The sequence below is a fragment of the Camelus ferus genome, chromosome 5 (assembly GCF_009834535.1).
Source record: "Camelus ferus isolate YT-003-E chromosome 5, BCGSAC_Cfer_1.0, whole genome shotgun sequence".
Classification (NCBI taxonomy): Eukaryota; Metazoa; Chordata; class Mammalia; order Artiodactyla; family Camelidae; genus Camelus; species Camelus ferus.
Window position 1 is genome coordinate 77642038 of NC_045700.1, and position 15865 is coordinate 77657902.

General features: G+C 38.9%; 1 long non-coding RNA gene across 1 annotated transcript in view; it reads right to left on the reverse strand.

The window, feature by feature from the left end:
• Positions 1 to 7514: 7514 nt before the first annotated feature.
• Positions 7515 to 15865, reverse strand: part of LOC116663762 — a 65765-nt gene continuing 57414 nt past the window's right edge. The window contains exon 3 of the long non-coding RNA XR_004320086.1: positions 7515 to 7705. This is a non-coding gene — a long non-coding RNA (uncharacterized LOC116663762). The remainder of the gene's footprint in view (positions 7706 to 15865) is intronic.

The window sequence follows — 15865 nt, forward strand, 5'->3', positions numbered from 1 at the left end:
GAAAAATTTCTAAAAGTGACATTACTCAGTATGTAGTTAAGACTTCTGTTATGAACACTTGGCTTTCCATATCTGTAGGTTCTGTATCAGGGGAGTCAACCAACCTTAGATGGAAAATATTTTTTTAAAAATTTCAGGAAGTTCAAAAAAAGCAAAACTTGAATTTGCTGTGCGTAGGCAGCTATTTACATAGTGGTTACATTGTATTAGGTATTATAAGTAATCTAGAGATGATTTAAAGTGTATGGGAGGATGTGCATAGGTTATATACAAATACTACACCATTTTATATAAGGGACTTGTGTATCCTCAAATTTTGGTATCCATGGGGGTGGTCCTGGCACCAGTCCTCTGCAGATACCAAGGGACAACTGTATTGTTAAGTTACATTTTAAAAGTTTGTGGGGTAGGGAGGGATAAATTGGGAGTCTGGGATTAGCAGATACAAACTTCTATATACAGAATAAACAAGTTCCTACTGTATAGCACAGGAAACTGTATTCAATAGCTTATAATAACCTATAATGGAGAAGAATGTATATATATATACATAAATCACTATGCTATAGACCAGAAACTAACACAACATTGTAAATCAACTATACTTCAATTAAAAAAAAAAAGTTTGAAGAGATTTACACTCCCATTTGTCCTTTGTATATTCATTGAACATAATTAATTTATTTATTCAGCAGATCTTTTTTGGACAGCTGCTATGTATCAGCACTGGGACTGCATCAGTGAAAAATGATACAAACAAAAATCTCTGACTTCGTGGAGCTCACATTCTAACGTAAGTAGACAAGCAATAGACGAAATAAATCAGTAAAATTATATAGTACATTAGAGGGCGATGAGTGAGAAGGTGAAAAATAAAGCAAAAAAAAGCAAAAGAGGGAAAGGGATTGAGCAGGAGAGGCTACAGAGAGTGGGCAAGGAAGGGGATATTTGACCAAAGATACAAAGGAGGGGAGGGAGCCATCGAAAAGGCTCAGGCTACCTGGCTTTTTCCTGGAACAGTAAGCAGGCTGTTATGACTGAAGGTGAGTGAGCTAGGAGAGAGTGCAGACGTGAGGATGAGGAGGGGGTGGACCATATGTGAAGACGTTGGCTTTTACCCTCAGACTGGGGTCTGAATGTTTTCAGTAAAGACCTTACATGCTAATCTGACTGAACAGTAGCACTCTGGCTAGTTGGTGCAGAACAAAAGGAGCAGGGAAATCAGTCAGGAGGTTATGTATTAATCCCTTGCACCAGGTTGGTAGCAGTGACGATAGTAAAGTGTGATTGGCATCTGGATCTGTTCTGAAGACTGAGCCAACAAGCTCAGTCTGGTTGAAAGTGGAGTATGAGAAAATGAGTTAAATATGACTTTCACATTTATGGTCTGAGCAACTGGAAAGATGGAGTTGTCATCCACTGAAATGGGGAAGACTACAGGTGGAACAGTTTTTGGAGGTTGTGGAGCCATCAGGAGGGCCCTTTTAGTGATGAAAAACAGTGAGGCAGGAAGAACACAATCAGGAGAGTGGTGTTCTGGATGCCAGGTGAACCAAATGTTTCTGGAAAGGGGCTGATATTTGTGTCGAGAGCTGCTGATAGATCATGTGAGATAAAACTGAGTTGATCACTGGGTTTAGCAAAAATGAAGGTCATTGGTGACACTAACAAGAACAGTTGCAGTAGAGTTGGTGGGGGTAAAAGCCCAATGGATTGAGTTCAAGAGAGAACAGAAGTTGAGGAACTGGAAATGTTAAAGCAGGTGTGTACAGCTCCTTCTAGAGGGATTGTTGAAAGCAAAAGTGAGAAATGGCATAATTTGAGGGGAAATGGGACAAAAGAGATTTTTTTTTCAGATGTGAAAAATAATGTCATGACTGTAGCCTGAAGGGACTGTTTTAGTAGAGAGAGAGTGAAATAGGGGATTTCTGGAGACAGATCCTTGTCCTTAAATAGTTCAGAGGGGAGCATAGACGGTTCTTCTGAAACAGGAGGAGAGATGCTAGTGGGTGGGATATGGTGGTGTGAGTGTGTGTACATTCTCTTCTGATCACTACTATAAGCAAGATCATCAGTTGAGTGAGGATGGGGAAGAGGTGCTGGAAGTTTGAAGTGTGAGTGTGAGAAGACGGTAATAAATAGTCGTCAGGGAACATGGGAGAGTGAGTGAACTAGGGAAGTGTATAACAATTTTAGAACAGGGCTAAAGTCTCACTTGAAAGCAATTAACAGTAAATTTAAAGTTAGGCCAGAACACATGGTTTTGTATTTTCCTTTGGACACATTCGTCTGTGAAGGTTTAGGCACAGACTAGGCTCAGAATTGGATTTAACCAGTATCAGAGTGATACTGTTTTGACAAGTGATAGTAACTCTGGTTTTTGGAACGTATGTTGTACAAATCTTTCCCATTTGGTGGCTTGTGTTTTCCTTTTTTCCTTTTTTCTGTATTTTTTCTTAAGTACAGAAATTTTATACTTTTATGTTGCCAAGTCTATTATCTTTTCCTATGGTTTCTTGCGTTGCTTTTCGGCTCGAGGGAATCCTTCCTCATAAAGAGATGGTATAAACTTTCTTCTATACCTTCTCCAATTTTTTTATGGCTGAATTTTTAACTCTTTAATCTATTTGTTTATATTCTGTGGTACAAAGTACTAATAAAATATTCATCAAAAAACCCCTTTTTCCCCCACATTAATTATTAAAGAAACAATTCCTCACCCTTCAGTTTGTAACTTTAAAATATATTATCTTATTATCGTCTTATATTTTATAAGCTCTGTTGTCACTTCTGAGTCACTGATTTATCTGGCTATTTTCAGTACTTAACATGCTCTAACTATTGTATGTTTATAATTCTTCAGCATCTGAAAAGGCAAATACCAACCTCCCGTCCCCTTTTTGTAAACATTTTTTAGCCATTCTTGCTTACTTATTTTTCTAGAAAATTTTATCATCATTCAAAAACAGGCCCCTTTCAGGGTTTGTTTGGAATTGAAAGCAGCTGAAACATTAGTGTGGGAAATACTGATTTCTTTACAATTTTAAGTTTCCCATTCAGAAACCATGCATGATTCTCTATTCTGGTCTTTTAACTTTGCCATATTAATTACTCATTCATGTTTTTATACATTTTAAATCTCCCTGAGATATAGTTTAGCTTTGATTTTGTTTTGCTAGAGTGATTCCTCAAGTAAATTCCCCAGAAAGAAAACCAGCAAGTAACTTTCTGATACTTCATATATCCAAAAATGTCTACTTTTTTCTCATATACATCCATCTCGGGCAGGTATAGAATTTTGAGATTGTAATCCTTTTCACTTAATACTTGTCACTAAGTCCAATGGATAGAATGTTCCTTGAAACACTACCGTTAGAAGCAAAAAAAAAAAAAAAGGGGGAAATAACCTAAATGTCAAAAAGGTAGAGATTTATTAAATAATGTATCATTAGTAGGGAAATCTATGAACTGTTTTTTAAGTTATGTAAATATATATGCATGATAAGGAAACAAGTCCATGTGGAAAAAGGGAGTCTGCTTAGCAGTTTGTATACTATGATAGGGTTTTTGAAAAATAAACCCTACATGGATATATATTGGCATATCTAATTTTGTATCTGTACATCTGGAAGAACATATGCCAAACATTAACAAATCACTATGGCTATTATGATTAGCATGTGTGGAAGGAAGAACTTTCACTTTTTATTTTACATACTCTAGATTATTTGAAGTTTTAAAATGGTGTTTTATTACTAATTAACAGGCATACAGCTTTATGCAGCTAACATACACATTTACTTGACCTTTTCCACACCTCTGTTTCACTCAACACTGTTGACCACACTCCTTCCTGTACAAACACTGGGCTGGGTGCCTCTTCTGAGTCTTCCCATGACACACTGTACTTACCCCAATTATAGAGCTTTGCACTTTAATTTATAATTGCCTATTTGTCTATTTTTTCCATGTAGACTGAAAAGTCAGATACTTTCCCTATTTCATCATTTTATGTTATACCTTGCAGAGTGCCAGTTCAGTGACTGTTCAAGGTGTCTGTGATTTGAAAGGAGACGTATATTATCTGGTTCTCTGGAAAATGAAAGAGGCAGCGCTCAGAAGGTAAAAAAGGGAAGTGATAGATGCAGGTTGGAAAGTCCTGAAGATGAACCATGTCCATTGGCTGAGCAGCCAAACCACTAGGGGAATGGTTCCCTTAACCACAGTCCGTAAGTAGATCAAAGGGAACAAAGCAGAGACTTGTGGGAGAAACCATGCACAGTAGTAAGAAGGTGACTGGCTTCTCCTTCAGGGAAATTCCACACTTAGGTAGGGGACTATTAGGTAAATATCTGTCCCTGTGGGTCGAATGCATGGGAGTAGCATGGGACTTCTGAAGGGGAAGTTAGAAGGCAGATATCACTGTGGCCATCAAATCAAGCAAGAGAAAGCAGGACTTGCTTACTAGAGTAAAGACTAAGCTGTTCCCAAAAAGAAACACCAAAAAAGTATACATTTATGTGCAGAAGCTTAAATAACATAAAAGCTCTTTTTTTTCTCGCATTACATAAGGAGAACAGTCCAGCTTGGCAGGGAATTTTTACTCCACAAAGTCATTCAAGGACCCAGATTCCTTTCATTTATTGCTTCACTGTTCCCTAAGGTAATGTCTTTATCCTCGTGGTCAGAGTTAGGTTGTGGGCACATTCAGTGGTCCAACCTGTGGAAAGGGAAAAGAGAGAAACTCCAAGGCAAGTCTCTTATGTTTTAAGGTAGAGAGGACCCAGAAATTACATATAACTTCCATTTACACATTATTTCTGCTTACATCCCATAAGCCAAAACTTAGCCACACAATCCCACGTCACTGTGAAGAGAGGATGGAGTTGTAGTCTCTAGCTGAGTAACCATTACCGACTATAATCTCTATTTCTATGGAGAAAGGGAGGTATGGATTTTGGAGAAAAACTAGTTTTTGCCATATAAAAAGTTAAATGTTGTTTTCATAACCTGATTAATAAAAGTTACTTTGAAGCTCTAGTGGCCATCAAATGCTGGTCTAATACGTACGACTACTGCACGTGCAGTGCAAAAACCAAGGACAATGGAAGGAACTTAAAGCTAAATGTGTTCAACATAAGGGATTGTCCTTGATAATGTTTAAATATCTTTAATGATACAGTGATGGTGTTGCTTAGCATTTTAAATGTCCTTTTGGGGAAAAAAAAAGTAAAATGGAACATTGGCAACGCTGCATCGGTATATCCAGTCCCCAACTTCTGTGTGTGTGTTTGTTGAGATTCTACTGATTCTTGAAATCCTGATCTGAGACCAATGCAGCATATGGCAACCAAGCACAGAGGGTCAGCAGAAAGGCCAGTAGATGGGACAGTTGTTACCCCTATTCCTTCTTCAACACTGAAAGTGGCGTTTCATCCCCAGCATAGGTTTCCTAAACCCTCCCCACTGGACCCACCGTCATCCGTCTCCCTCTCCCGCCAGTTGGGTCCCCCTCCTCTGGACTCCCGTGTTGTTCTTTGCGTGGTTCCACCGCACTGTTTATCACGTGGCATTGTATCAAAAGTTATTGTCACTCTCCTCCGACTTGAACATGAGCACCTCAAGAATAAGGACCATGTGCTCCCTGAAGGTACTAGGGCTTTTTCGAGGTGAAAACATCTGTGTTAGTCTGCTAGGGCTACCCTAACAATATACTACAGACTGGGTGGTTTAAACAACAGAAGTTTATTTTCTCACTGCTATAGAGTCTATAAACCCAAGATAAACATGTGAGCAGGATTGGTTCCTTCTGAGGCCTCTCTCCTTAGCTTGTAGGTGGGCCACCTTCTCACCAAGCCCTGATATGGTCTTTCCTCTGTGCACATGGATCCCTGGTGTCTCCTTGTGCATCCAGATTTCCTCTTCTAATAAGGACACTGATCAGATTGGATTAATATCATGTACCAGTCAGATTGGATTAGGGCCCTAACAACCTTATTTTAACTTAATTGCCTCTTTAAAGGCCCTATCTTCAAAATCAGTCACATTCTGAGGTCCTGGGGGTTAGGGTTTCAACATACCAATGTTAGGGAGCAAAATTCAGCCCATAACAACATCTTTATGATCTTTGCTGGTTATAAAGGTAATTATTTTTTAAATCAAATTATACGGAAATGTGTAAGTAGAAAGTCAAAGTCTACTGTCATCTCACCCCGCATGACAATGTCTCCCAGCAGGGGTAATCAGTGTTGAATGAATGAGTGAGTGAGCATGGGGTGGGCTTCATTTACAACTGAAAAAAATGAGGCACTAAGAGGCTGAGCCACTTTTTCTAGATCATAAAACTGGTTAACGAAAAGAGAACCATACCCACCAATTCTACCAATTCCTCATCCAAAGTTCCTTCTACTATGTTATGCTACTCCTTTTTTCTGTTTGTCGTCATTTTTAAGTAAAGACTTGTGCTCCTTATTTTTAATGTTAAAGTGGGTAAGCTGAAGACTTTATATTTCTCTTTAAAAGTTACTAAACTTAAGTGCTTTTCACTTATATCTACCTTTGTCATAGGATCTTTCTGCAGCAAGAAACAGATATTCCCTTAGATTAGTTTCCAGGTGCCTATGACCGCATAACAAACCTTGTCAAAATTTAGTGGCTTAAAACAGCAGCTGTTTCACTTTTATGATTGTGTAGGCTGGCCATCTGGCAGTGACTTCGGATGGCCCTGCCTGCAGTCACTCATATGGCCTCATTCACATGCCTGCCGGTTGGTGCTGGCTCTGCGCTGGGGTGCTTCTGTTGCCCTCCACGTGGTTTCACATCTTCTGGTAAGCTACACCCGGCTTCAGAGCTTGGTGATCTCAGGATTCCAAATGGCGAAAGCGGTAGCTACAGGGTCTTTTACAGATTAGATCCTGGAACTGGCATTATGTTACTTTTGTCACATTCTTTTGGTCCAAGTCAGTCATGGGCCAACCTAGATTCAAGGGGGTGGAGACATAGCCCCTGCCTCTTGATGGAAGGAGTAGCAACATCACTTTGCGAACAGGTATGTGGAGGCAGGAAAGTCATGATGGGGCATTACTGTATAATGCTTTTCCACAGCTGACATTTCCCACAGGATAGCATTCTGCTTGCTGGCCTTCCTATCATGCCCACAGCTTCCTTTTAGAAAAGTGAATCGCTCATATGGTATCATGCTTTGTATTTTGTAACTCTGCCACCTGACTTCAAAAAGTCAGACTGGAGATTAGTGCTTGTATTAGTTTCGATTAGAGACAACTTCAAGTGAGAGAAAGCTGCACTTGACTGGGTTTAAAGAAGATAGAAGTTTATTGCTGACTCTTGTCCAAGTCCAAACGTAGGTTCTTTGGACTTGGTATTGGCCTCCATATTATCTGGCCTCTTCTTTCTTGTTTTTCTATATTGACTGTACCTTCCAGTACCAGGGCTGCCTCGTGATCCAAGATGGCTGCCCGAATTCCAAGCTTTGCAGTCTGTTTCACCCAGCAAGAAGGAAACAGGGAGGGAAAAATAGAATCCACTCTTATGAGGATGCTTCCTAGGTGTTGTCCATCCAGCTGCCACTCACATCCTGCTGGCCTGCACTTAGTCACACAGCCACTCTTATCCGCACAGGGGACTGGGAAGTGTACTCTTTATTCCTGGTAGCTATATTCCCAGCCAAAAATCAGGGGTTCTGTCACTACAGAAGGAGAGAGCAGATAGATAATTAGCAGTCTCTGCCACATGCCCAACCTAGAGGCAGACATCTGTACACTCTCCGTGGGCATATAATGTGGCCTGGTATGAGAAATATGCCCAACAGATGCATTATTAATTCATTCCTTCTGCAAGCAGTATTTATTGAGCCCTTTCTGTATGCCAGCCACCTTTCTAGCTACTAAAAATAGAGCAGTAAACAAAACAGACAAGGTCACTACCTTCATTTAGTTATACTCTAGTTAGGAAAGATAGACACTAAACAAATAAAGTATATAATGTAAAATATCGATAACTGCGCTGAATAATTCATCGAGATAAAGGAGTAAACAGTTAAGGAATATGAGTGGGAGGGGATAGTTATTTTAGATGGGTGACACGTGAGCAGGGTCATGAGTGAGGACAGCCATGTAGATATCTGGAAGAAAAGGCAGAGGCAGAGGGAACAAAGTAAGTACAAAAGCTTTGAAGCAGGAGCATCCTTGGAATGCTTGAGGAACAGAAAGGAATCTGGCATAACTAGAACAAGGGGTGGAGGAGTGATGGGAGATAAGGAGGAAGAGATAGCCAGGGGCCTGATCATAATAAGGACCAAGTAGTGGATTGTGAATAAGATATTCTTTCTTCAGGAGCCTGAAGACAAGGTTGTGTCAGGGTTCCTCAAGATCAGCCCCAGGTTCAACAGTCAGCTAGGAGGACTCACAAGACTCAGCTTACAATCATACTTAAGGCATTGACAGTGACAGGATACAGGGCAAAATCAGCAAGGGGGAAAAGGTGCATGGGGTAAAGTCTGGAGGAAACAGGGTGCAAGCTTCCAAGAGTCCTCTTCTGGCAGAGTCACACAGGAGGTGCTTAATTCCTCCAGCAACAGGTTGTGACAACAGGTATGAAATGCTCGCTACCAGGAAGCTCATTACAGACTCAATGCCCAAGATTTTTACTGAGTATTGGTCACATAGGTACCCTCTTCCTGGCACATACTAAATTTCTGACTGCGAGAAGGAAAGCAGGTGTTTAGCATAAACCATATTGTGTGTACAAACAATTTAGGCACAGTGAGCCAAGTTGTCATTTAGTAAATGGCTAGAACCCTCTTAAAACCTAAATTCTCAGATTTCAGTCCAGGGCCAACCTTGAAAGCAGATCTTTCTAAGAATAGCAGTCTTGGACCTGTGGTTAACTCTTTTTTTTTACATAAAAGCACCCAAAGAGAGATGTTTAAAGCAAAGCAGGATATATGAGCCAGGAAACTAAACAGAGACTAAGCAGACTCCATGAGTTAGTAGAAGCAATAAATAAATAGAACTCATGAGATAAATAAACTGAGAAATAGCCAGAGGGCAGTAACAACAGCTGGAGGAAGAAGCAGAGAACAAAAGAAGCCAAATCACGTAAATGGAATCTTGTGCACAAAGAACAAACACCCTTCTATGTGACGACCACCCCAATATTCCTTTTGAGATGTTAGAATTACTAGATGATCCTGGAGACCAATAAACAATGCTCTTCTGAGGCCTGATTGTCCCATTAAAGTGATTTCCCATACTTGCCTCCTAATTTCCTCCATATCATATAGTGAATTCCCATCACCCAAGATCAGAGGCATGTCTGTGCTCCTTGCAAGCTGAACTCTCCTCAGTAATATACCTGGGTTTTCAGCCATTCAGAGCATAGACTTCATAGGAAAAATAAATATGGTGACCAAGGGATCACTGACCAACTGGTTGAAGGACCCAGATTTGTAATATGGTGTGAAACCCACACCCCCACCACCATGAAGGCATGTTCTAGTCATATCAAAGTACTCACAACTATGCTCAGATGCTAAGTGCACTTTTATGCTTTTTTAATTTTGATCATGCACTTTACTCTGTCTAGAATTACTGGTCTTTTCATCCTCAGAAAATACCTAGCCCAGATGCTGTTTGCATTCTTTATGAAGTGTCTCTGAGCACTTCTTTCCCCACACTCGGTCTGTCATCCTTTAAATGAAGTCTTCCCTCTGCACAGCACTCTCAGCTGTTGGTACATATTTCTGTAGTAACACTTATAAAACATACTGTAATCAACTACTTATACATCTGATTCTAAAATAATTTATGTTCTTAGTACCTAGCACAGTGCTTCACAAATGGTAATTCTTTAATAAATGTGTTTGGTAAATGAATGAATGAGTGAACCAAGAAACAAATGCCTTGAGTCATGTATTGAAGAGTTCTGATTCTGGAAGTCAAGGACAAAGCTCCTTGAGCAAGACACCCAATTCTCACTTCTCATGCTTGAAACAATAACATCTCTTGTCTATTGGGATGCTTATTATTTTTCAAAATTATATTGCTTTTGCGCTACATTATTTCTTTGAAGATATTATTGCTTTACAAATGTCAAATAGCCATGTTAGCTTTGATTCTAATAATTTCTCTAGGGAGGGAGCGAATTTTTTTTTATTTTTTGCTTTTTAATTATGGGAGGACTTGAATATCCCCCAACCAAAAATGCATGTGCTAAATATACTCTATTTTATAGTATCTGAGTATGTTTTTTAAAGTAAATAAACACACAGAATTGCTCTCCTGCTGTGAAAGTACTTCCTATCACTAGTGCCTCATATATGCACGCATATTTTTAAAATTAAACTTATCAAAGGGGAATAATATCAAGTAATATTGTTTTTACAATCCACTGCTTATGGCACTGAAAGTGAATTCCCTAATAAATTTTAGTAAAACCAGTTCTAAAAAGCTTTGTCATGGTCATAGCAAACATCAAATAGAATCTAAATTGTTAGTCTTTTCACAAGATCTCTTTTGAATAGTGGCCCTTTAAAATCTGATAGTATATTTTATAGCTTTCCTTTACTTTCCTAGAGGGTTATCAGAGTTACCATAATTAAGGCCTTTGCTTAAATGGTTTGGTGGCATCGTGGTTGGCTGTTGTTAACATGCAAAGGACTGCAAGAGTTAACAAAATGAATTCCCAGAAACTGTGGGCAGATTTTTAAAAATAGCATCATCTGAAATTAAAGCTAATTAGGATTAATTTTTAATTTCCAACATTAGCCATCCAAGAGAGGGTTTCCAAATATGGATGGTTGAGATGGGACGTTGCCCACTTCTTGTGTTTTTGTGGGAGTGGAGAGGAAACTAATATTTTTTAATCATTTTCTTTGTGTCAGGCAGTTAACATACACTTTCATTTAATCATTACAACACACCCCTAACATAAGACTCTTACCCACATTCCACAGATGGGAAAATGGAGCTAGGAGAGAGGCTTTAGGCCACATAGCCACTGCAGAGCAGAACTGAAATTCCACCTAAGTTTCTCTGACTCCAGAGTTTGTGTCTCTACTGCCCAATATAGGAGGCCAGGTTTGTCACATCTCAAGATACAAATAGCTCTAATTAAATGTAACCTATCCTAAATATCATCCCCCCAATGGAATGATCTGCTAGGAGATTGAATGAAAGAGAGAAAGAGAAAGAGAGAAAGAGAGAGAGAGAGAGAGAGAGAGAGAAAGAAAGAAAGAGAGAGAGAGAGAAAGAAAGAAAGAAAGAAAGAAAGAAAGAAAGAAAGAAAGAAAGAAAGAAAGAAAGAAAGAAAGAAAGAAAGAAAGAAAGAAAGAAAGAAAGAAGAAGAAAGGGAGGGAGGGAGGAAGGAAGGAAGGAAGGAAGGAAGGAATAGAACAGAGGTGAGCAAACTGTGGTTCCAAACCTGTTTTTGTAAATGAAAATGTATTAGAATGGTGCCATGCTCATGTTGCTAATGGCTGCTTCCAAGCTGCAAGGGCAGAGTTGAGTAGTTGTGACAAAGACCACATGGTTTGCAGAACCCAAAGTATTTTCTGTCTGACCCTTGGCAAAAAAACTATGCAACCTCTGGAACAGAACCTTTGTCAATCAATATCCAGTGCTATCCCAGGGACAGGTTCAGTGTCAGGTAAATACTGGAGAGCTACAATGCCAGGAAGGTGCTGGGGGATCTGCTAACTCTGCCCCATCCTGAAGGAAGTATTTTATAACATGAGTCAGTTCCCCTTGGCCTGACCTATTATACATCAAAGGATCTCATTACAAATACCATTCCCTAAATACTGTAATAACTGAAAACGTGTATAAAGAAAAACATAAATAATATAGTTGCTATAAAAACATAGCCTAACTATAAATTAGTAGACTAGACCATAGAAAACTAATACATACTGCAAGACTTTTCAAGTTTGGTTTAGGCTTCCTGTCCCTGAACCAGTTAACTTGGTAAAGGAGATGGGATTATGATGATTGGTTTAAACTAGTCTGGGCCACCACTGGCAACCCAGCAATATGACAGCTAATCGTTTTTGGTTGTTTTTGTTTTTGTTTTTTTTTATTGAAGTAGTTGATTTTCAGTGTTTGTTCCTGGTGTACAGCAAAGTGATTCAGTTAGTTCATATGTTTTCAGATTCTTTTCCATTACATGTTATTACAAGACATTGAATATAGTTCCCTGTGCTATACAGTAGGTCCTTGTTAATACATTTAATGTATAGTAATGTGTATATGTTAATGCCAGACTCAGAATTTATCCCTCCCCGATCCTTCCCCCTTTGGTAACCATAGCTTGTTTTCTATGTTTGTGAGTCTATTTTTGGTTTCTAATTAATATTTGTATCATATTTTTAGATTCCACACATAATTGATATCATATATTTGTCTTTCACTGTCTGACTTAATTCACTTAATATGATAATACTTGGGTCCATTCATGTTACTGCAAATGGCATTATTTCATTCTGTTTAAAGAAGATGTGGTACATACACACAATGGAATATTACTCAGCCATATTACAATGCAGTTTTTGATCCAAGGTCATGTACACAACTCCACCCCGGCCTTTAGATTTTTTTCTCTAGGAAAACAAGAGTATCGCAGAAACAAATACAAGGGATAATGAAGCCTTGAACCTTGTAATCTTCTCTTATGGGCTTTATGGCTTGAAGGATATGACAGCTAATCTTAAAGGTGGAGTCAAATGGATGTTGACAGACCAATCACCATATTCACTACAATAAACATGATTTTATTATGGTCTACTAAGACAGCATAAAAAATTCAATCCTAATTAAGTGGTACAGCTTGTCACTGTTATTCTCCCATTAGACACTCACAGATTTAACTGATCATAAATGACCAAAAATGTTCATCATACAATAGTTGCTTGACATTTCTAAAGGGTATTTCTAGAAACTTTCAAAATTTCCAAAAGTGAGAAAAACAGAAAAAATTTTATATAGTTTGTTGGCTTCTTATTCTATTGATAGCCATGTCATTCCCTATGCATGAACTGGCACCCTACAAATTACGGCCTTTTCTTTATTTCTCCTTTAAATAAAAAATTAATCTAATTTATTTTTGAGATGATAACAAATTTACATGATTAGAAATTTTAAAGGTAAAGTGTTCCTAGTGAGAGATTTTTCCTATCTCTGTTCCCCCGTCACCCAGTTTTCCATTCCCCTGTACCACCAGTTACCGTTATCTTGTGCATCATTCCAGAGATAATCTGTGCCTATATAGGTAAGTATGTATATATATTCTTTCCCTCCACCTCTTTTTACAATATTCTGCCCTTTGCTTTTGTTCCTTTATAATACAGCTTAGCGATCTTTCCACAGTGATACACAGCTTGTTTATTCTTTTATAGGTCTTCATAATATTCCATTGATGGATGTACTGTCATTTATTTGACTGATCTCCTGTTGATGGACGTTTGAGTTATAGCCTATCTTTTGATATTACAAACAGTGTTGCAATGTGTAAGCCAAGACATATGTCATTTTGCACATGTGGGAAGATATCTATTGAATAAGTGCCTTTTCATCTTTCACCAAAATTTCATTTTCACTTGATGAACAGTTTTTGCACTGGGAATACTCACTGAAACATTTTAATCTTTTGTTTGTTTGATATAAAAGGCTCATTCATGTCATAGACTGAAACCTACTTCCAAATTACATATTTCACATACTAGCTTACACCAAAACTCTGTTGCCTGGCTAAGAACAATCATTTTCTTAGAGCTTCACTTGCATTACCAGAACTAGCAATTGAGAGACACACACATACGCAAAATAATCACACTGTTGACTGCCTATGAAACAAGTTGAGAACAATGCCAGGAAGTTGAGACACACATGCCAGGCAGTTTTCTGGCCTTGCTCGTCAACATAGCAACTTAACTCACAGGCTTCAGAAGTATTTCCATTCAAGTTGGCATCTCAGCAAAATCTCTAGGTTTATGACCCTTCTGGGGAAGCTTGTTTATGTCCAAAACTTGGAAAACTTTTCCTGTCAGAGTTTGTAAAATTGTCATCTCTTGGATATTTCACCAGATCCTATTAGCAGGGGTCAAGAAAGCTAAGTCCATTGTTTTCAAGTTACCAAAATTAGAAGCCAGTAGACTCTAAGCAAGTCCCAAACAGTTCATTTAATGTGGATTATACCAGCCCCTTATCAATGAATATTCAATCAGTGCCCTCAGAAGCTAAATGATAGTTTCCATAATGATAAAAGTACAATAAAAATACTAGCTAATGTTTACTGAGCATTCACTATGTGCCAACCACTGTGCTAAGAGCTTCAGATGCATTTGTGTTTTAGAGTTTAGTCCATTGCAGGTTTAAGCGAGGGTTTAAAAAACTCAATCCTTCCCCATTTTCTCCCTCCTCCAGAGTAAACCCTGATCCTAGGCTCTCTCATTTTTCCTAAGAGGTACTAAAGTGAAAGGATTTCTGCGAGGGGGAACACTGTAAACTGAGCCAGGTTTTACACATCATTTTGCCTGATTTTATCATATTCTTTACAGGACATTTTAATGGGAGAGGGAGAGAGCTCTATAGATGTGTTATAGGGTGGGGACAGAGTGCTGACAAGGGGGCACTGAAACACAGTAAAAGCTTACTTTGCCTCAGAGTAGTCTCTGGAATATAATTGCCACCATCACCTCTCTCCCAGTTTTAAATCCCCCTTATGAATGTGTGGGAAAACAAAGGCCAGGATGGATCTTTTGACTCTGCAGTGTTATAATAATTAACCTTATTTAATGGGTCACTAAGAATAGACTTGCTCAAGGATCAGTAACTTCTAATCAATGCAGTAGACCATCTTCAGAAGTTGCTTATGGGTACTTACAAAAGGTGTTTGGGACTGTGCCTTTAAGAACAGTTTCATAACAATTTGCTTCTCAAAATAATTTTCTGAAGAGTTGATTGTGGGTCTTTAAGCATAGACAGAAGGTTAACTCTCACAGAGGCATAATTTCTCAAGACGTAAAGCCACTCAGACTGAGGAAGACCTCTGACTAATTGCTGGGTTGGGGGGGCAAGTGGAGTGGAATGCCTGAAAAAGTGGGTCACACAGATAATTGCATACAGTTTAGCCAACAGTTAAGCAAAAGGCAGTCTCATTCTATCTCTTTGATCTGTATCCAGTTTGAAACTGTCACTGGCATTATGTTGGTTTTTGTATCTTTGAGTTCCCACAGGGAGCTGGGCTGGGCTATATTATTGATGACCTCTCCTGACTGGCTGAGTGTAGTTTGCTGAGTGAATGTCGGAGGCAGAGGGAGAAGAAAATCCTGTGGGTGTCCTAACTGAAAGCACACAACTGGGCTGCAATTACCATGCCCTCGCCATTATTTCCAGAGAATTACCCAGGAACATTACTGGAAATGGGCTGTCTTGTCCAGTCAGCTCCCGTTCTCTCAGGAAAGCTAGAGCCCTGTGAATTTCACAACCCTTGCAGCTTCTTGGGAAACGCATTATGAGTTTCCACATCTCTTCAGCCTTGATAAAATTCCCAAGTGACTGCAAATGTGAAAATAAAACTCAAAGCTGTTTTGAGCCTTGGTATTTATGAATAAGACAGGGAGTGAAAACTGCACACAAGTAACCTGGACTTCATGATCACATGGATTTTCAGGCACTTAGTGGAATCTATAATCCCTATATGGAAGGAATAAATATTGTTAACGACACAGGTTTACTCTTGTGTACCTCAGTAATTCATGGAATGTTAGGGCTGGTAGGAACTTGAAGGTCACCTACTTTTTACCTTCATGTCATGAATTTTAGGCCAGAGAGATTAAGTCACTTATTGATGG